Genomic DNA, 22,209 nt, shown 5'->3' on the forward strand with positions numbered 1-22,209 from the left:
AGCTCCTTCACTCATTTTCCTTCCTTTTCAAACTTGTGTAAATCATAGGAACTGCTTGAGCTCATTTCCAGGGGTTGACTTTTAAAGTGAAAGAACTTGTGGCACTTCCCTTCTTTCACATATGCACAATCTAAACATTAAGTCAAATGCCTTAGAAAGCCTAAAATGAGCCTGAAATAAAAATATTTCTCATAGTCCCTTCTCTTTTGATGTTGCTTCAATTTTTCCCTCGGCTTGAGTTCCCATAAGGCAATGAGGCTCCAAGCCAAATACAGTAAGGTTATAAAGAGCAAGAGAAAAAGACTGGCAAATCAGTGCTTCCATCAAAGCTGTTATTCACTGTCTTGAGCGTCTGTGGGTGGGATCAAAGGCCAAATAAAAATCCAATAAATGAACAACTTTTTGTTTTTAATTAAAAGGAAAATCTAAATTCTACCGCAAATCCAAGGTATACTCTGATAGAAGGAAACCAAAGTCAGTTTTCATGGGCTCCGTGGCTTAGTTGGTTAAAGCGCCTGTCTAGTAAACAGGAGATCCTGGGTTCGAGTCCCAGTGGGGCCTCGGTTGGTCAAGGTGAGAGTGTCTTCATGCCAACTCTCTTTAAACTTGAGGTTTTTCTGTTGGTCCTGTCTACCATCGGGGATCCTCCGCCCCTGATCTTGGACATAACAGGTGGCATCCAAAGGCTTTGGAAACAAACTGAAACTGTGCATCCTCCCAACATAAGACTACATAAAAATAGCACAGAGCAGTATGGTGATTATAGTATACTGCCCATTTTTTTGTTTGCTTTTTTTTTTTTTTTTTTTTTAAATACAAGCCATATCTTCCATTGGGATTTTCTGTGCAGTGTCATTTCAAGTATTCCAATTTTATATAAAGAGTTAAGAACAACGAATTGAAGTTTAGAGAGGGAATGTATACTGTAGGTGTGGATTTTAATACAGTACTGGCCATGCTCTTGGAATTATAATTCAGCTATAGGAGTGTGAAGAGTTAGAATGTCTTCAATTCTCCAAATTTGTAAAATGTCAACTATGAATTAATAATCTGTAATTATGAATGTCGATTATAGATACTACAATTGTATGTACTATGAATGTCATTTTAATATTGATGAAGGTCAGCTACATAATTTACAGGTCCAGTGTAAAATGAAAATACAGGGTCCCTTATTCAAACAGCGGGGGCAACTGCCATAAAAAGTGCTAAAATACAAAGCTTTTCCCTTTCAGTTACTCTTTTTTCAGCCTGTCATGGTATTTTTCATTTTCTGTCTAATGTCACTCTAATTAAGAAAAAATAAAATAAAATTGTAAGTATCAAAATGAATTTTACAGTTCATCTTTATTTCATACATCAAAATTCATGGGGCATCGTGATTGCTTTATTATATATGGAGAAGCAAAAGAAGGCAGACACCTAATTCCTTTGCTTATGTGCCATGTTATTTTGCTCCCCTGAATATCAATTACTAAACATAAATTAAGAGATGCAGTTCATACGAAATTTTAAGACTGCAAAGGTAGATCACTGGTAGAGTCTCTGAAAAGGCAAAGTTGCCAAAACCCTGAATTGAACCAGTCTCCTTTAGATCTTCAGTCTAATGCCCTCCCAACCAAGCTATCTCAGCTTACTGCAGACCGAAAACTTTATTCAATTTCTCTTTCAATACTTCAATTGTTTCCAACTTTTTAGCTTTCAGGTTTCTTAAGTGCTTTTATTATACAATGTATTTACCCACTAAGAAAGACTTGGAACTTATTGACTCCTACATATGATGGCTGAACCCAATTCCCTGGCAGTGTGGAATGGATAGGTGGAGGAGGGACACAGAAGATAAGTGACAGGAATTAAAAAACAAACAAACAAACAAACAAACAAAACTTTTTGCTCTTCCACATCCTGTTGGTTGAGCCAGACACAGCAAAGAAAATTTAAAAATAAAAATAAAAATAAAAAAATAAAATGTGATGGTGTTCTTTGTTTTTCTTTTTGTCTTTGATAATCTTTAAAGATGCAGAGAATCGGAACCCAAGGTTAATTTCTGTTAATGTGGGGTCAGGTTTCTGTCTCCTAGTGATGATTTCGAATGAGCTATTAATCCTTTGTTTTATCCTCTTCCATCTGGTCTTTGCCATAGTCTTTTGCCCTGGGCAGTGCAGAAGTTTATGGCGTACAAATGGAGTAGCACTAAAGGGAGTCCTTTGGATCATGTACGCAAGTAAAGTGTATGAGAAAAGAAGGGGTGGTTGTTGGTGAGTAGCTAAAGAACAGCGACATTTTCAGGAAATGAAACCAAGACAGCACACATGTTAAGTATGCATTCTACCACCGAGCAACACTCTGGTGATAGCCAAGCTCTCTTGCACATACATCTTGATATATCAGTGTCAGTATTTCTAATTTTCAAAACATAATGGTTGGCGGGAGAAAATCTACTGAGATAAATCCCACTATTTCTGAAATCACTAAACTGGATCTCCTTTCATCACTATACCACGAGAAAGGTTACTGAACTGCAGACTAAATGACAATGCATCTGCTTCTACGACATTCCCAGTCCAACCTGAAAAGGGTAGACAATTGCTGAAACATGTTTGTATGAATATTGTTTTACTTGTACATAATTAACCTAGGGTGAATAAGTTTCTTTCTTTTGAACTGATAGAGCTTTGTTTTCCTTTGTTTTTCACATTGTGGAATTTGTCACAGACCGTTGTCACAATTGTTTTGACCTAATTAAAGTGTGGAGCATATTACTGCTAATTATTTTCAGTATTCCTCTTTTTATTAAGAGCTAGAACAAGTCTTTATTGTGAATCAGAAGTGACTGGGAAACTCGGAGCCTGTTTTAATGTAAGAAACATCATAAAATTTTTATTATTCAAAATTTAGGACTTAAATTTAGGAAAGACAATATCAAAAAGAACTGCCAAAATACAACTGTATTACATCAGGATACTAGATGTGTAATGTAAAAAAATTTTTTTTACTGTAAAAATTATTAGTTGAATAGGAATGGTGAGAAGGGAAAAATTTATTAGGATTATAATAATAGTACACTAACTAAAGTCTTAGAAGTTTAGTTCCCTTTTGTCTTCAGAAAATTCTTTTCTTATTTTTATGTAAAATTTTAATAGTCCCTACAGCCACATTAGTAAAGGAATTCCACTGAATATAAAAGTCTATATAGCCTAATGTATTAAGTTTTTTTTTAGAGATAGAAAAAGTTCAGGGAATATGTCTCCTTGAAAAATATTTCACATTCATACAACTGAAGACTTTTAAAAAATTTTCTAGTGTAAATTAGAAAACTCAGGAGTTCTTCTAGATTCACCTTTCTCTACTGCACACCCATATTACATTTGTCTACATGAGACTGATATCTGTACCATGTGTCTCAATGACACCCCCCAACATAAAAAATGAATCTACACGAAGAAATGTGCATCTACACAAATAAATGAAGAGCACTGGGAATTACAAGGATGTAGTAAATATAAGAATTTTTTTGCTATTATTTAAATCTGTTTAAAAATAGTTGTTTAGAATACAAATAATAACAATATGTTGTGGAGTTATAACATATGGAGAGGTTATGTTGTTAACATTAGCACAAACTCCGGTAGAGAAGAAATGAACATATAGTGGTGTAAAGTCCTTATCTACCTTATCTATATATGAAGTAATATAATACCACTTGAAGTTACAGTGTGATTTTTTAAATGCACACTATAAAGCCTAAAGCATCTACTAAAATTGAATCATAGGCATAAGTGTAAAACATAAAACTATACAACTTCTAGAAGAATACATCTTTGTGACCCTAGGTTAGGCAAAGATTTTGTAGATATGACAACAAAAGCATAAAATGCAATAATTTGAACTCATCAAAAATCTAACACATCTTGTTCATCTTTCGGGCGTATAGCTCAGTGGTAGAGCACATGCTTTGCGTGTGTGAGGTCCAGGGTTCAATGTCCAGCACTTCCATGGTTTTGTTTATTCGATTTCCCCAAGTACTTTTATACCACACATACCTTCAGTAACGCAATGCGGAAGCCTCTCTCCTACTTTATGCCTTCAGTTCCCTTTTTTTTTTTTCCACCAGCTCACACAGAAATTAAGCATGATTTCTGTGACAGCAGAAAGAAGAAACAAAAGAAAAAAAAATGCCTGTTCAACATCACGAATGCAATAGCACTAACCAGCTTTTCATCTGTTCTTTCTTTCTACAATGTTACTTAAGAGAACGAAGAGAAACCAAGAAGAAGAAAAAAAAGTAAGTCATGGTCAATTTTTTTTTTTTTTTTTTTTGCCATAATAGCTAATCCTGAAGACACTAGCAGTGGGAATTATTTGGTTGTTATCCTAAAGACACCAGCAGTGGGGAAAATTAGGATGGTTTTCCAGCCATCCCAGGAAAAACACTTAGGATAACAAATTGAATGCCTAGGACACAGACTATTTATAAAACTTTATCACATAGCTGGAATAGAACACATGAATTTGAATAAGGGCTCTTGTATCTCGTGAAGGAGCTTGAAAAAAGAAACAAAAGTAAGGAAAGTCCCACCACCAACGTGCTTTAATTTTGAAGACAAAATCATGTTCATTCACTGTGATGGAGAACATTTGGCTTTCAGATACATTCAAGTGATGGAGAGGATTTTTTCCCTCTCCTCCTTCTTCCTTCTGTGCGGTCTTCCAATTCAGAGCTTCTGCATCCACTAACAGGTGTCCCAGGTTCCTAGAACTGTGCTTGTCTGTGATACACATCACTCTTTTTTATTTTTTTTATTTTTCTGGACTCGTTATGGAAGTGATAAAAGCATCCCAGGGACAGAACAGCTATTAACTATGCTCTTCCCCTGCCGGCCAATCCAATTCTATTAGCTCTGTGCTATCCAGTTCTTCCTTGCATTTTTTCATTCATTGATGGCACTCTGAACATTCCCAGGACTCTCTGGCTTTATTCTTTCAAACATCTATATGCATAGCAGACTTTCCTGTTGTGATAGCTTTGCTCAGTCGCCCATCCTCGCTTCGCTGTTCTGCTTTTGCTGTTGCCCTGTTTATTCCTCTAGTCTGGAAAATAGTCAGTTGATTAAAGTTAATAAAATTTTGCAGGTTTTTTTTTTTTTTTTTTTTAAATCCTTTGTGAACATAGTTCTTAAGGGAGGGTTAGAGATGGAGGTGTGGAACCAAAATTGAGGACAATCTCAGAGCTCGTAGTGCATTAACGAGGATTGAGAGTCAACTGGAAAATGGATGTTGTCCCAGCTTCCAACACATACAGTGTGAATTCAACTCTCCGAAGGCTGCCTCTGGACTGAGCAGCACTTCATTTGAGTCAGTATTGCGGGAGAAAGTAGAAGTGTGGCAAACATAGCTCAGTTGGAAGAGCTCTGGATTAAAGGTCTAGACTAAAATCAGGGATCCTTCTCCATGACTGAACAGTCCTCAGTGTTGGAAGTCTGTGCTTTTTGCTGGTGGAGTAAAGTAGCTTTCATGCAGTTTGCTTGTGAATGGAGCTTGGAGCAGGCTAACAGGAATGGGAAAGTCCAAGGATAAGAAACTGTGTCATTTGGACTATAATCTTAGTGTCTTAGTATACTGTTATAGATAGCTGCCAAACAGTATCCAGTTCAGTGATTTCACGAAAGTGGTGGAATTTAATCCAGCGATCCTTCTCCAACCAACAGAAAATGAAACCAACAAACTGAAAACAAAGTGATATTTTATACATAAGCCAACGTAAGCTTTCCGCAGGCAGGGGGTGTAGCTCAGTGGTAGAGCGCGTGCTTCGCATGTACGAGGCCCCGGGTTCGACCCCCGGCTCCTCCAGCTGTACATTTTCTTCATTCTCCTTTCTCATTCTTTGCATGCGTTCGTCGCGCTTCCCCTACCTCTATAAAAAGAGGAGAGTGTCAAATATGTTGCTTTTAATACTATGCTGTTTATTCGGGCAGTCATCTGTGGCTTTTTATAAAACTTAGCGTGAGAAGAATATATTGCTAACGTGAGTGAAACAAGCAGACATTGAAACGGGGCACAAATTACTCCACAAGGAGTTCTTGTGGGTCATGGTATTATCATTTCTAACTATATGTAGATATCGACTTGTAGCCCACCATAAAAAAAAATCATAAATAGATAAATTTTCCATCAGGTCTCCTTGGCAAGAAGCACGAACCCTGCAGTCACACTACGGACCCATGAATTAGGCGGTATCGCTAAAGAGCGAGACTGAAAAACAAAGTAAACAAGAAAAAATTTTGTGAAATAAGAAAAAAAATCAGAGAAAATTGTCCTTGCATCTCTGTTTTATGAGCATTAGGTCGTCCAAGGCTGAGGAGCAGAAAATCTTCCCACTGGTTGCCTTAGGCGTCTCTCCTCGGGGCTCCTCCAACAGCCGCCTCTGCCGCTGAGAATTGAATTGTGAGCAACAGAGGAGCTGGGCATTCAGTCCTAAGTTTTTCTGAGTGAGTGAGTAGGTAAAGGTTGTCCAAATGTAAGGTGGCACTCAGCGCTTTGCCTCGCGAACGCTTAAAACATAATTTGGATGACTGAAGACAGCCAGCTCTCATTCGCTGAAACAGTTTACAGCCTGCAGCAAGCGATCTACCAAAAGGTTTTAAAGTTAGGTCTTGGCTGGGTACGGTGGCTCACGCCTGTAATCTCAGCACTTTGGGAGGCCTAGGTGTGTGGATCACCTCAGGTCAGGAGTTCGAGACCAGCCTGGCCAACATGGTGTAAACCTCTTCTCTACTAAAAATTTAAAAATTAGCCGGGTGTGGTGGCCGGCGCCTGTAATCCCAGCTACTGGGGAGGGTGAGGCAGAAGAAACGCTTGAACCCTGGAGGCAGAGGTTGCGGTGAGCCAAGATCGCGCCCCTCCAGCCTGGGAAACAGAGACTCCATCTCAAAAAGAAAGAAAAAAATGTTAGGTCTTGGGTTTTGGCAGCTGTTATTTTTATTGCATATTAAATCGACTTTCACAGGAAATGTACACAAAATATGTAATAGAAAACACCAAATAACTATGTAATAGAAGACATCAAATAATCCCCCCTCCCCCATTCCCCAAACCAAAACATCTAGCTGAAGTAAAAATCTCAGAAGCATTGCCAAATAGCGTATTTAAATCATTTGCTTTCTACATTTCCTCGACGAACTTCAGGGTTTTTTGTTCTTGAGTCTTTAAATGAATTAATAATACTTCACATATCACTGCACCAAAGGCTCCAAAGGCAGGTGTGGCCAAAGGGGTGTGGATGAGGAATAGGTCTAGATAAAGTTGCCTGAATTTCTAGAAAGAAACACTTGTTAAAGAGTCAGTAAAAATTATGGTATATCATTGTTCTGCACTGTCTTTTCCGTACAAATCGTGTGTTGGTGAATGTATCAAAATCGATATCAGTTTTCTTTGTCAAAGCCTTTGCATGCTACCTTTTGTATTAGAAAAGGAAGTTTTAAATGCGAAGTTGAAATTCCAAATATAGCATCAAATTTCCTTTGTTTAAAAAAAAACTAAGAGCATGCTCCTCCCAGTTCCTTAAGGAGCAGGAGAGGAAGCAAGGATGAATCACAAGCTCAGTTTTCTCTGACACCCAAACCCAGTTCAGAGGTTTTAACCAGCTAAGTCACAGAGTCCCCTGGTAGGGCTATCCCCATCAGATATGTTACGGTCATGCTGCTGTCTGAATTATTTCTGGGCAAAGACAAAACCTTCTTTCTCTTGACTCCCGATCCTTGCCTCCTGATTGGCCCACAAGGTCACCAAATCAGTGAAAAACAGCTTGGACCACCTTCCATTTTGCCAAGCATGGATTCTCAGGGCATCTTTTACCTCTTGCTGTTTATAACCCTACAGTATTTAGTGTGGAGCCCTCAACACACCTCTCAGGCAGCTATCAAAAGCCATGAAAAACAAAACATCGCCATGAAGCAGTAGAACTCTGGCCATTGTAATCCATGAGGGAATCCATATTTTGGACACCCCTTTCCAGGAAAAGGGAATAGCTAAGCCCTAGGACCTCAAAGCTTCACACACAAACAAGCCTGGCCAAAGTTAACTTACTTGGCTTCAGGTTGGAGCTCCAGTGTGTTTCTCTTTCTCCAGGTAGTCTCCACCCTATCACAGATTTCCCACACCGTTGCACCAGGGCCCCTGAATTTTCACTGCTTCTGACTGTCCGCCCAATTAGAAATGCTAGGAGGAGGTACAAAAAAGCAGAACTCAGAAAGTTGTCTGGGTAAATCTACATCCAGATGGAAGAAGAAAACAAGTCCCAAATGAAAACCTATGTAGTTTTCCGCGTTCCCCACAGAAGGGTCCGTACGGTGTTGTTCTGGATTCCCGCTGTAACTTAAAGGGAAACTTTCACAATGTCCGCAGCGGTTGGTGTCCTGCAAATGGAGGAGGAATATGTCCTTAAGTTCCTTGCAGCAAGAACCCACTTTGGTGGCACCAATCTTTACTTCCAAATGGAACAGTACATCTGTAAAAGGAAAAGTGATGGCATTGCTCTTGCCATTGCTGCCATTGAAAACCCTGCTTATGTCAGTGTTATATCCTCTAGGAATACTGGCCAGAGGGCCGTGCTGAAGTTTGCTGCTGCCACTGGAGCCACTCCAATTGCTGGCTGCTTCACTCCTGGAACCTTCACTAACCGGATCCAGGCAGCCTTCCGGGAGCCATGGCTTCCTGCGGTTACTGACCCCAGGGTTGACCACCAGTCTTTCACGGAGGCATCTTTTGTTAACCTACCTACGACTGCTCTGTGTAACACAGATCCTCCTCTGCGCTATGTGTACATTGCCATTCCACGCAACAACAAAGGAGCTTACTCAGTTGGTTTGATGTGGAGGATGCTGGTTCCAAAACTTCAGCGCGTAAGTGGCAGCATTTCCCGTGAACACCCGTGGCAGGTTATGCCTGATCCCTGCTTCTACAGAGATCTGGAAGAGCTTGAAAAAGAAGAGCAGGCTGCTGCTGAAAAGGCTGTGACCAAGGAGGAATTTCAGGGTGAATGGGTAGAAGCAACCACTGAATGGTCTTAAGCTATTCTTGCACAGGCTCTTAGACAACATGGAAATAAGGTTGATGGCAAATAAACATCAGTTTCAAAGAAAGAAGGAAGGAAGGAAGGAAGGAAGGAAGGAAGGAAGGAAGGAAGGAAGGAAGGAAAGAAAGAAAGAAAGAAAGAAAGAAAGAAAGAAAGAAAGAAAGAAAGAAAGAAAGAAAGAAAGAAAGAAAGAGAAAGGAAGGAGGGAAGGAAGGAAGGAAGGAAGAGAGGGAAAGGAAAGGAAAGGAAAAGAAAAAAGAAAAGAAAAGAAAGAAAAAAGAAAAACCTAAGTGTATGCTGTCACAATCACTGCTCTAGCAAACTCTTCAGTGGATCATCATGAACAGGAAACTCAGCAGTGCCTTTGTCTCAGGGAAGCTGCAGTTCGGTTCCTGAGACCTACAAAGAAACACATAGGAGGCATTTAAGTTTAAGTGACTTAAACTTCTGTTACAACCTCCTTACTCTTACCCCGTGCTCCTGGAGAGATTCTGAAACCTCAACCACCACAATGGCACAAATAATAGACACTTTCCTCCTGTTGTTAAATTTTGGAGTGTCCAAATATGTCCACATAAATTTTAGGAGGTAATCCTAAACCATTGTGCCTTCTCTTTTACTTTTAACTTTCTCTTTACTATTTTTCTTGTTTGTGCAAAATCTGTATCTTCCTGAATACGTGAATAAATCAGGTATCAACTTCTTGGTTCCATCCCAACTTTTGTCTCCTGTCCCCATCCCGGCTAGAATGAACCGAGTGAGGCTCAGTTGTGGCTGGAAAGTCACTGAGATGGGCGTTTAGAGGCCAGGCGACATTTATAACATAGTCAACCAGAAACAACCTCCAATAAAGAGTCAAAAGGTTTTAGACTGGAATGTAGTGTTTCCTGAGCCTGAGGAACTGCCCTGAGAACTTCACTGGTATTCCCGTTTGTAACTTACAGCTCCGTAGTCAACCGATAATCACCCGATAGGGGGAAAAATGGGGATCTTTACAATTGAAAGGTCTCCCTCAGATGATTATCATTCAGGCTTGAGAACGCCAAACTAGAAAGTGGAGCTGCAGAAACTGTAGTGAGCTGAGCTACTGGGGGAAATTTAGGCAGGAGGAAGCAATGGAACCGAATCAACGGGAATAGGAGAAAGTGGAGGTGAAGCTGACAAGAGGTGGTGAAGAAAACCAGTGGGGAGATAGGAGGAGGCAGGTGGTTGCAGAAGAGGAAGGAAGGAGAGAGCTTGAAGCCAGATCTTTACGGAGGCCCAAGATTTGGATGACCCTGAAAGTGCCCGCATTGCCAATGTCTCCTAGGCTCCTCTATAATGTTTTGTTTTGTTTTGAGACGGAGTATCGCTCTGTCGCCTAGGCTGCAGAGCAGTGGCGCAATCTCGGCTCACTGCAACCTCCGCTTCCTGGGTTCAAGCGATTCTACTGCCTCAGCCTCCCAAGTAGCTGGGATTACAGGCGAGCGCCACCACGCCCAGCTATTTTTCCTATTTGTAGTAAAGACAGGGTTTCGCCATGGTCTCCAGCTCCTGAACTCAGGTAATCCGCCCACCTCGGCCTCCCAGTGTGCTGGGATTACAGGCGTGAGCCACCGTGCCCGGCCCCCCGGCTCCTCTTTGGCTGTAGGAAACCAGGTCTTTCCCTCCCAAGGGAGGTGAACTACAAGTTTCTGTTCCACAGGAAAACATAACCCTTTATGTCCAAGACTGACACCGCTTTGAGAGCGACCTGCGGCTTTTTCCATCTCTGAAAATAATTTTCTCAACTGTGTATTTTGAAAGTCTCGGAATTTCGCCAAAAGCGTCTTTCTTTCGAACAAAATTCTAAACATTCCTTCTTTAGAGAAAGCTGGGATCACAGTGCTCCCATGACTAGTGATTGGACCCACCTTTTGCGGCCCAACCAAGATTCTGTGAGTGGTGGAAATGTAAGGGGACTATGAGGAAAGGTGGCGTGGAGGAGAGAAATCTAATGGATGTTTCCCAAGGACGATTTTGTTTTTCTTTTCTGTCTTCCCACCCCCGCCCCCACCCCCACCCCCGATTTCTTAATAGTATTGAGAAACGGCAGCAAAGGAGAATGAGTCTTACATGGCCGGCATGCCTGTTGCTTCACTGTCAGGGTATCTTGAATAAGCAGCTTCTCTATTTCAGTAAATGACTATAAAGCTGTGCTGAAGCAGTCAGGTTGGGAGGCTGACGGAGTGTTAGGACCCATAGTACAAACGAATGACTACCAAATGGCTTACCTTCTCTGTGAGTAGAAAAAACACAAGCTAGGGTATGCACAAAGGAAAAAGAAAAGACTGAAACGAAGCATTCAAACACTGAAGCGAAATGCTCAAAGTATAAGAAAACGCTTGTGGAGGTGCTGGGGATTGAACCCAGGACCTCATGCATGCTAAGCATGCGCTCTACCACTGAGCTACACCCCCACTTGACAAGCTGTTTTCTTATCGGTTTATTATATAGTGTTATCTAAAGGTGAGGGCTTAGGTGTGATAGGTTAAAGTCCCCTATGTATGACTCCTGTTTCTGAAATTTCTGAATGGAATCTTGTCTTGACACTGTGTCAAGAGGAGAAAGGCATTCTGGACCGAAAGACCCTTGGATCCTCCCGTCATCTATTTCAAGGACTGCTTTTAGCCAACTGTCTGTGTCAGTTTCCATCCACCTGGAGCGAAGTCCCAGGATTGAATCTTCTTGTATGCTTGTATGTGTTCAGATTCTCTCCTTTTTTAAAAAAACCTTCTCTGCCTATGAAGCTGCCAACACACACACACACACACACACACACACACACGGTAGTGCCAGAGAATATAAAGACTAGTTCTGTGAATGCTGCAGAGAAAACCTAGATCCAGATGAGGAGATAAGACAAGAAGTAGCAAAAGAAAAAGCTTCTTCACAGCAAAGAAAACAATTAACAGAGGAAAAAGGCAAACTATGGAATGGGAGAAAATATTTGCAAATCATTTATCTGATAAGGGATTAATATACAAAATAAATTTTTTAAACTGCTACAAGTCAACAGCCAAACACGCACACACACACACACACACACACACACACACAAACTTAAGATCCCAAATAACCTGATTTTAAAATGAGCAAAGGACTTGAGAAGACATGTCTCCAAAGAAGACATACAAATAGCCACTAGGTATGTGAAGAGGTGCTCTTAACATTACTAATCATCAGGGAAATGCAAACCAAAACCACAACAGATATCACCTCACACCTATTAAGATGCCTTTTATTAAAAAGAACTCAAAAGATAAGTGTTAGTAAAGATGTTGAGAAATTGGAACCCTTCTGCAACTGTTGGTATCTAAAATGATGCCACCACTATGGAAAATAGTATGGAGTTTCTTCAAAAGATAAAAATAGAATTACCACATGATCCAGCAATCCCACTTCTGAGTATATGTCCCCCAAAAATCGAAATTTGAATCTCAAAGAAACATATACACTCCCATGTTCACTGCAGCATTATTCACAGTAACCAAGATAAGGAAACAATCCAAATGTCCATTGACAGATGAGTGGACAAAGAAAATGTGGTATATACATACAATGGAATGTTATTCAGCCTTTTATAAAAAAAGAAATTCTGCCATTTGCACCAGCATGAATGATTAACCTGGAGGACATTATGCTAAGTGAAATAAGCCAGTCACAGAAAGACAAATTTCATGATTCCACTTATATGAGGTATCTAAAATAGTCAAACTCATAAAAGCAGAGAACGGAATGGTGATTGTCAGGGACCAGAGGCAGAGGGAAATGGAGAGTTGTTGCTCAGTGAGTTAAAATGTTAGTTATGAAACATGAAAAATTCTAGAGATCTATTGCACAACATAGTGCCTTCAGTTAACAGTACTATAATGTACACTTAAAAATTTGTTAAAAAGATAACTCTCATGTTTAAGTCTTCTCACCACCCATGCACATGAAAGAACACAAACTTTTGGAGTTGATAAATGTGTTTATTACCCTGATTGTGGAAATAGCATTATAAATGTATGTATATGTCCTCACTCACAAATTGCTTACATTCAACTTGTGTAGGGGTTTTGCATATATCAACTGTACTTCAATAAAGTTGTTATTAACTCCTGAAAAACAACCAAACAAGCAAAGACAAGAGGTTAATTCACAACACTTGACAAAAACAAAGAGTGACAAAGGTGGCAGTTTTGCACATGGTTGCGTCCAACATCTGGATTTGGAAATGTGGCAGCGGCTTCATCGGCGACCCTACAGCTCTGATTTGTTTTTGTTTTTGTTTTTGATTTTTTATAGAGATGAGATGGGGGGCGGGGGGTGGGTCTGTCTTCTCCCTACGTTGCCCGGGCTGGTCTTGAACTCCCGCCTCGGCCTCCCAAAGTGCTTGGATTACAGGTGTTTGCTGCCAAGCCTGGCTAGCTCTGATTTTAAAGACAATACAAAAGAAGACGAAGACAGAGGACTCTTTGAGAGCATATTTTTTTGAGCAAAGAGGAAAGCACAAAGGAAGCTGGGCTCAACCTGAGAAAACCAATTCAGCCTTTGTAAAACCTTCCCTACACCCGCACGAGTGAAAATTTCATCAGTCCCTGAAGTGCAGAAAGTAAACTCTTTCCACCTTTAGCCAAAATGTGGTGCGACTGTTTAATCCAGATACGAATTTTGGAGAACACTGAAAACCCGGCAGGGGTGTAAGGGAGAGTACGGAGAAGTTTATCCCTAATCTACAGGTTATGTTCTTACTATACTAGAAAGGCAAGTGGCTGGGAACTGAAATGATCTGAGGAGTGGATGCAAGGGAGGGCTTTCAGAAGGAAGGAAGGGCTCTTGGCGCCGGGAGGGATGAAACTGAGTGGAGGAGAGAAGAAGCAGCGGAGAATAAGGCAGAAGAAAAATCGGGGATGCGTCTTTAAAGATGGATAGTATTGGGACAAGAGCGGAGGAAGAAAGCAGCCATGTGCCGCGTCTCTGCCAAGCTTTCTCTACGCCCTGGGGAAGAGAGAAGGCTCTAGGGGAGTGGTTTCAAAGTGTGTATCCCACAAAAGGATACGGCTCGTGTTGTCCAAGATTTTGTGACTGTGAGAGTGCCTCACTGCACTCTCCATCGCAGGAAACAGGCTGAGCATTTTCGAGGGCGTGTGGTTGAGTATTCGTGGAGCAGTAGCTCCTGGTATTGGAGGTTTGAGGAAAGTGACGTTGTATCAGTTCTCATGTGGGAGCAGCCTGCAGCTTTGATACAGGCAGCAACTGTTTTGTTTGTGCTTCTTTTTGTTTGTTTATTTTGGCGTGTTTGAGTTTAAAACACAAGAGAAACAATGAGGAAGAAAGGTTAAGTAGTGACTGAATGTTTGGGGTTAGAGTGGATACCCACTAAAACCATCGCACTTCTGGCTAGCTCAGCTCGAAATGCATCAGGCCATTCGTCTGGAAATTTAGGAAGCACGATGCTGTTCTGAAGTAGATACTTCCCATTTTCCCATTCTTCTTTTTAATGCATACTCAACAGGCTACTGAACCCAGCTTTCTCCTGGAGCAATCGGGGGAGTATTTGCGGTGCGGTTTGCTACTTATATACTCTTTTGTCTCAGCGGGTTTCTGAAGAGCAATATTTGAGAACGGGGAAAGTCGGATTTACAGAGAGCTGTTCATTCAAGGCTCTTTTCTGCCCTATTGTCAAGTGGATGAACAAAATACTGACTTAAGATATGAGGAGGATCGCACAGTGTTGAGAGTGTAAAAAGTGTTAAGTCAAAACATAGACATAGTTTGCTCATAATGTAAATTACTATTATTATTGTATTTGTTTATTTATTTATTTTTTTTGAGACGGACTCTCGCTCTGTCGCCCAGACTGGAGTGCAGTGGCGCAACCTCGGCTTACTGCAACCTCCACCTCCCGGGATCAAGCGATTTTCCTGCCTTAGCCTCCCGAGTAGCTGGGATTACAGGCACCCGCCACTACGCCTGGCTAATTTTTGTATTTTTAGTAGACAACATTTCACCATGTTAGTCGGGCTGGTCTCGAACTCCTGACCCCAGGTGATCCACTCGCCTCGGTCTCCCAACGTGCTGGGATTGATTACAGGCATGAGCCACAGCACTTGGCCATAAATTATTAATATCATCAAAAATTTTTGGTCAGGAGCAGTGGCTCACACCTCAAATCCCAGCACTTTGGGAGGCCAAAGCAGGAGGATCAATTGAGTTCAGGAGTTGGAGACCAGCCTGGCTAACATAATGAGAGCCTGTCTCTACAAAAACAAAAAAAAGAAAAATTAGCCGGTGTGGTGCACACCTGTGGTCCCAGCTACAGCAGAGACTGAAGCAGGAGGATTGCCTGGGCCTAGGGGTTTGAGGCTGCAGTGAGCCATGCTTGCAGTGCCACTGCATTCCAGCCTGGGTGACAGGGTGAGACGTCAACTCAAAAAATAAATAAAATAAACTTTACTTTAAAAAAATTACTGAAGGAACAGCCAGAGTGTCTCACGCCTGTAATCCTAGCATTTTGGGAAACCAAGACATGAGAACTAAGTCCAGGAGTTTGTGCTCAAGTAATAACAATAATATCAGCACTCAATCTTGGTATCTTAAAACTTGACATTTAAATGAAATTTTAATTCGAGTCAATTAAGAATACAATATTCCACTTTTGCATAATTAACCATGAATTCACGCAGCAAATCGAAATTTATTTATTTTATTTTTATTATTATTATTTTTTGAGATGATGTCTCACTCTGTCATCCAGGCTGGGATGCAGTGGCATGATCTCAGCTCACTGCAACCTCCACCTCCTGGGTTGAAATGATTCTCGCGTCTCAGCCTCCCGAGCAGCTGGGATTACAGGCGCACGCCACCACACCCACCCAGCTAATTCTTGTGTTTCTAGTAGAGATGGGGTTTCGCCATGTTGTCCGGGCTGGTCTTGACCTCCTGACCTCAGGTGATCTGCCGGTCTAGGCCTCCCAAAATGCTGGGATTACAGACGTGAGCCACCATGCCCGGGCCAAACTGGGATTTAGCACCCACATGTATCTTAACTCAGTAGTTCCTAAGTAAAAGAAATTTGTAAGGCTGGGCGTGGTGGCTCACGCCTGTAATCCCAGCACTTTGGGAAGCCGAGGCGGGCGGATCACGAGGTCAGGAGATAGAGAACATCCTGGCTAACACGGTGAAAGCCTGTCTCTACTAAAAAAATTAGGCAGGCGTGGTGGCATGCGCCTGTAGTCCCAGCTACTCAGGAGGGTGAGGCAGGAGAATCGCTTGAATCCGGGAGGCGGAGGTTGCAGTGAGCCAAGATCGCAGTTCTAGCCACTGCACTCCAGCCTGGGCGATAGAGCCAGACTCCGTCAAAAAAAAAAAAAAGTTTGTTTGTATGTCAATCTAGGAACAATTAACTCACACCCATCTCTACTTTGAACCACCCAAAAGGCTGATTTATGTGAATTTAATTTCACTTCAGAATTAAACTCCTTTGCATGTCCTGTCTTTTTGCTTTTGTTTCTTGTTTTGTTTGCCAAGACACTGCATTTCTGCTTGTAGTTCACCCCTGCTCAAGCAAGACATACATTCAGTTTTGTTTATTCAGATGTGAGTAAATGCCTCTTTTCCTCAGCAATATAGGGTCCTGTGAGATTTCTTAGGGGGCCCTGGTTCATTTTGCTGATAGGGTTGCCAGACTCTTACCATGATAATAGTGCTTTCTTTGAGCACTTTGTTTTTAAATTCTGGCCACCCTTCAAAACTATGAGGTTGAGTGAGTGTCCCAATCACATGAGTTCCAGGTTATTGTAATTGAGCCTTTATCACTACATTTTGATGAAAGTTTTTCCTACTAGGATATGGATTTGTGACCTTCAGATTTTAGTGGAAATCTATTAACAATGTTTGACTCTCGAATTTTGAGAGCCCAAAGAAAGTTTTTGATAGAAACTTCCTTTTCTTGGTGATATACTCTCCTTGATTGTGACTTCTTCCTCTTCTTCTTCCTCTTTTTCTTCTTCTCTTTCTCCTTCACCTTCTCCTCGTCCTCCTCCTTGTTTCTGCTTTTATTAACCAAGGTCTGGAACGACTTTATTTTTCTGTTTACCATTTTATTTAAGCTTGTGTTGAGAGTAATAAGGAAATGGTAGAAATCAGAGAGAATGGCATAGGCCCTGTAAGTCACCATCATCTTTAATGTGGATGTTAACCTGTGTAAGTACCCCGTTAGAGTTGCATTTACTTTCTAGGGCAAAATCTTTGCTCTAAGTTTTTTTAAACACATGACTGTGTATATTTTTAAAAAATCATTTTTACTTTATAGAGTATAATAGTCAGTCTTAGATTTTCAGAAAAATTTAGAAGATATTAGAGTTCCCATATACCCTGCACCCAATACTCTTACTATTATGATAGTCCTTACTATTAAGATGGTACTTTTCTGCCGGTGGCGGTGGCTCACGACTGTAATCCCAGCACTTTGGGAAGTCAAGGCGGGCGGATCACTTGAGGTCAGGAGTTCGAGACCAGCCTGGCCAACATGGTGAAACCCCCTCTCTACTAAAAATACAAAAATTAGGCGGGTGTGGTGGCAGGAATCCTAGCTACTCGGGAGCCTGAGGCAGGAGAATCTCTTGAACCCAGGAGGCGGAGATTGCAGTGAGCAGAAATTGTGCCACTGCACTCCAGCCCAGGTGACAAAGTGAGAAATTAAATAAATAAATAAATAAATAAATAAATAAATAAATAAAATGCCGGGCACAGTGGTTCACGCCTGTAATCCCAGTACTTTGGGAGGCCGAGGCGGGCAGATCATCTGAGATCAGGAGTTCGAGACCAGCCTGGCCAACATGATGAAACCCCGTCTCGGCCGGGCGCGGTGGCGCAAGCCTGTAATCCCAGCACTTTGGGAGGCCGAGACGGGCGGATCACGAGGTCAGGAGATCGAGACCATCCTGGCTAACACGGTGAAACCCCGTCTCTACTAAAAAATACAAAAAACTAGCCGGGCGAGGTGGCGGCGCCTGTAGTCCCAGCTACTCGGGAGGCTGAGGCAGGAGAATGGCGTGAACCCGGGGGGCGGAGCTTGCAGTGAGCCGAGATCGCGCCACTGCACTCCAACCTGGGCGACAGAGCGAGACTCCGTCTCCAAAAAAAAAAAAAAAAAAAAAAAAAAGAAACCCCGTCTCTACTAAAAAAATACAAAAATTAGCCGGGTGTGATGGCGGGCTCCTGTAATCCCAGCTACTCAGGAGGCTGAGGCAGGAGAATCGCTTGACCCCGAGAGGCGGAGTTTTCAGTGAGCCAAGATCAGGACTGCACTCCTGCCTGGGTGACAGAGCGAGACTCCGTCTCAAAAAAAAAAAAAAATTAAATTTAAAAAGTACTTTTTGTGTTGTGTTTGTTAAATTGATGAAACAAGCAGGACAAGACCATCAATTGGAAAATCCAAGCCAATTCCAATTTACGAATGTCTCCGGTAGTACCTACGCCAAGGACAAAGTACACTTTAATAATCAGTGCACACTTTGCTTACTGGCTTCTTGCTTTTCATCAATATTCTTCGCTCATTTCAAGTTTCTAAAGGCTTTTTTTTTTTTTAAACCGTCTTGCAGAAAGCTCAAGGAGACACGCAGAAACTAAAGCTACTTCCTGACAATAGTAAGGACGCGACCACGAAGGGACTCGAACCCTTAATCTTCTGATCCGGAATCAGACGCCTTATCCATTAGGCCACGCGGCCACACGCGAGTGTTGGCTTTCAAACATGAAGCCTGAAGTGCAGTGGGGAAACGTTGAGTTTCTGTTTTCAAACCTTTAACTTCGCAACTGGAGATTTAACAACCTGAAGCGGGGCGGGGAGAGGCGGGGGAGGATGCGCGCAGGAGGAATAAAACTCCATCCAAAATTCCTAATAGCAATTCCTTAGAATTATAAACTGCGAGATGATCAGAAGTGACATCTTTGCCTTCTTTGAAGACTCTCTTCTGTAAGTTACTAATAATGATGATGCAAATTCGGGTACAGAAATACGAGCCAAGAACTCAAGTCTGCAATGAAGGAGTGGACATGACAGCATAAGAAGGAGCATCATTGTTTGATATATTTTAACCTTTTCCGTCTCAAAGATACGATGGTGCTTCCTCCAGGGAGAAAAGCCTGTAAGCTCAAACAAGAGCTCCCTGGAACAAAAGACACTGGAGACTGTAAGAGGTGGGAGGTAGGGAGGGGGACAAGGATTGAAAAACTGCCTGTTGAGTATTATGCTCACCACCTGGGTGACGGGTTCAATCGTAACCCAGACAGCGGCAACACGCAATACACTCTTGTCCCAAACCTGCACTGTACTCCCTGAATCTAAATAAAAGTTGAAATTTAAAAAAAAAAAAAAAAAAAAAAAAAAGCTCCCCCTTGTCAGAAAAGCCCCAAGCATTTTGCCTAAAGGTTGCTTGCTCTAAGCTCACCTTTGGATTGATCCACAAACCAATCTAGGACGACTTTTTGTGACCCTTTCCCCAGTTATGTCCCGTATATTGATAGGGTAGGAAAGATAAAGAAAAGATTTAAAAAAAAAAAAAAAAAAAGACAAGTTTGTAAAGTAAACCAATTGCAAATTCCCTCAGTTTTCGCGTCGTCTTGGCTTCGAGGAAATGACGAGCTACTGGGAGGAAACTTTCATTTTTCCAGTGCCCAGTCTTATCTCCTTTCCCAAGAGAGATGCATCTCTCAGCCCTTAACTTGTCCTGGATCCCTTGTACACTATTTTCTCCAGGTTTCTCCAGTCAAAACTTAAGAATTGTTTTAGGCCATATTTTGGATGGTATATGCTATGTACACTAATTTATCAAGTAATGACCCATGTATGAGACCACCGAACGCTAGTTCTGGGGCCGGAGTAGATGAGTCTGAGTAAACCAAGGAAATGTCTTCTGCTGTTTCCTATGAAACCGATTTAGTTAAGTCCGTTTCTTTCTCAGAAAGCGTCCTATGAGGAGTATTAGATTGAATAATGGTTTCTGGTGTGACCCAGTTTAGGGAGGCTACTTACTCTAGTCAATGCTGAAGAATCCAACTCCACTTTGGGCAAGATGCCCTACCAGGACTTATGTTCCAACAGACTCAAACTTATTCACGTGTTTTGAGATTGTTCTCAGTTTTGGTTCCTCACCTTCTCACTAGTGGATGTTGTGCCCAAAGAATAGCAACCCAAAATCTCAAAATTTAACAAATTTAAATAAATGGTCATTTTTTTGTTCAGTCTGGAGGAGGAAAGGTTAACTGGCAGACATAGACAGCAGTTAGTGAAGTTGGCACAGTTAGGAAGATTGGCACACTGAGCAAAACCATCAAAATTTATTTATTTATTTATTTATTTATTTATTTATTTATTTATTTACTTTTTCCTGCTCTTTGCCGAGCAGGTCTACCCTATAGAAAGTGTGTCCAAAGTAGCCTGAAATTTCTTTCTTCAGGAGGATGCTAAAAAGGATTGGCACTGAAATTTGAAAGAATAATACTAAGAAGCTATTAAATTGTATAAAATGTTTGTTTATACCAGTGATACCACTTCCTCTCCAAAGCCTTTCAAAGTTTTCTCTGGTGCCTTTTGATTTTTATCTGATGTGTTCCAGGAAAGATTCCTTTAAAATTTTTAAACATTTCTAACAAAAGTATTTTGTGAGGAATCCAAGATAAATTTGAAAGCATGATATTCTTAATCTCTCTATATCAATCTGTCTAGATAATTTCATTGAAGAAATGGATGGGGGAGGGTGTCTGTAGATAAAGGCTTTTATAATTGAGCTTTTAAAAAAATGGCATTTATTGATTTATTTAGATGAAACCAGACAATCTGCCAAGCCCTGAATCAAATTGGGGGATATATTAGACCTTTAGACAAAGAATCTCCCAATGTAGCTACTTTAGCCATTTTACAAAAACCCATAATGCATGACCCTAGTAATCTTCTTAACTTAGAATTTGGAAAACTCAGCATTTCCTGTGAGGTGTGATCCAGTGTACAACAAACGTTCACTCACACACACAGAAAGAACTAAGATTTGCAGCCTTTATGGTTTGGTTATTGACCTGACGTGTGTGTGTGTGTGTGTGTGTGTGTGTGTTGGGGTGGGGACTACTGTGAAAGGAAAGGATAAAGAAAACTCAGCGAATAAAGGTTTTCTACTCATATATCTATTTGCCATTCTTTTGTCTATATGTCTTTTAAAAGAAGACATACAAATGTCTTGATCATCAAATAAATGCAAATCAAAACTAAAATGAAATATTATCTCACCCAAGTTAAAATTAGTTTCATACAAAAGACAGGCAAGGATATGAAGAAAGGAGAACCCTAGTACACTCTTGATGGGAATATAAATTAGTACAACTACTGTGGAGAACAGTATGGAGGTTCCTCAGGAAACTAAAAATACTACCATATATTCCAGCAATCCCCCTGCTAAGCATATACCCAAAAGAAAGTAAATTAGTGTATCAAAGAGATATGTGCACTCTCATCTTTACTGCAGCACTATTCACAATAGCCAAGATTGGGAAGCATCCTAAGTGCCCGTCAACAGATAAATGAATAAAGTAATGTTGTACATATACACAACGGGGTGCTATTCAGCCATGAAAAGAATGAGATCTTGTCATTTGCAAAGTGGATGGAACTATGCTCTGTGCAGGAAACACGAGAGGGGAGAAGAAAAGACATACACATAATACCTTTAAGGGTAAATAACATTTATCCCACATAAATGGCAACGCAGATATAATAAACAAATGATATAATAAGCAAATTGCAATGGGAAGCAGAGAAAAGATATATATATGTATACAGTAAATATATGTATATAGTATATATATATATGCATGTATATAGCACGTGTGTGTATATATATATAATGAAGGATTCATCACCAGACCAGGAAGCAGCAGCCCAGGCTCCAGAGTCAGCCACCCGTCCGTAAACAGAGAAGAGGCCTCAAGAAGCTATAGTGCTGTCTGGGACCCTTGCTCTTTTTGTAACAAGTTGTTTGGCATGAGGCCCAGTCACAAGGGCCGTTCGCGACTGGGCTCAAGGAACAAGAAAAAGTCAACTTGCTTTTGAGATTGCCTGTTGTTTTTCAATAACTTAC

The 22,209-nt window shown here is 41.1% G+C and overlaps 4 non-coding genes and 1 pseudogene across 4 annotated transcripts; 3 read left to right on the forward strand and 2 right to left on the reverse strand.

Moving 5' to 3' along the window:
- The first annotated feature begins 487 nt into the window (after positions 1-487).
- On the forward strand, positions 488-561 carry TRNAT-AGU (transfer RNA threonine (anticodon AGU)). Its single transcript has one exon. It is a non-coding gene; the product is annotated as a tRNA-Thr (tRNA).
- Positions 562-5,778: 5,217 nt separating this feature from the next.
- Positions 5,779-5,850, forward strand: TRNAA-CGC (transfer RNA alanine (anticodon CGC)). The gene has a single exon. It is a non-coding gene; the product is annotated as a tRNA-Ala (tRNA).
- Positions 5,851-8,393: 2,543 nt separating this feature from the next.
- On the forward strand, positions 8,394-9,512 carry LOC103221910 (small ribosomal subunit protein uS2 pseudogene; annotated as a pseudogene).
- A 1,927-nt stretch (positions 9,513-11,439) lies between these two features.
- Positions 11,440-11,511, reverse strand: TRNAA-AGC (transfer RNA alanine (anticodon AGC)). The gene has a single exon. It is a non-coding gene; the product is annotated as a tRNA-Ala (tRNA).
- Positions 11,512-18,736: 7,225 nt separating this feature from the next.
- Positions 18,737-18,809, reverse strand: TRNAR-CCG (transfer RNA arginine (anticodon CCG)). Its single transcript has one exon. It is a non-coding gene; the product is annotated as a tRNA-Arg (tRNA).
- Positions 18,810-22,209: the final 3,400 nt, after the last annotated feature.

This window comes from Chlorocebus sabaeus, chromosome 17 (genome assembly GCF_047675955.1).
Source record: "Chlorocebus sabaeus isolate Y175 chromosome 17, mChlSab1.0.hap1, whole genome shotgun sequence".
NCBI classification, from domain to species: domain Eukaryota; kingdom Metazoa; phylum Chordata; class Mammalia; order Primates; family Cercopithecidae; genus Chlorocebus; species Chlorocebus sabaeus.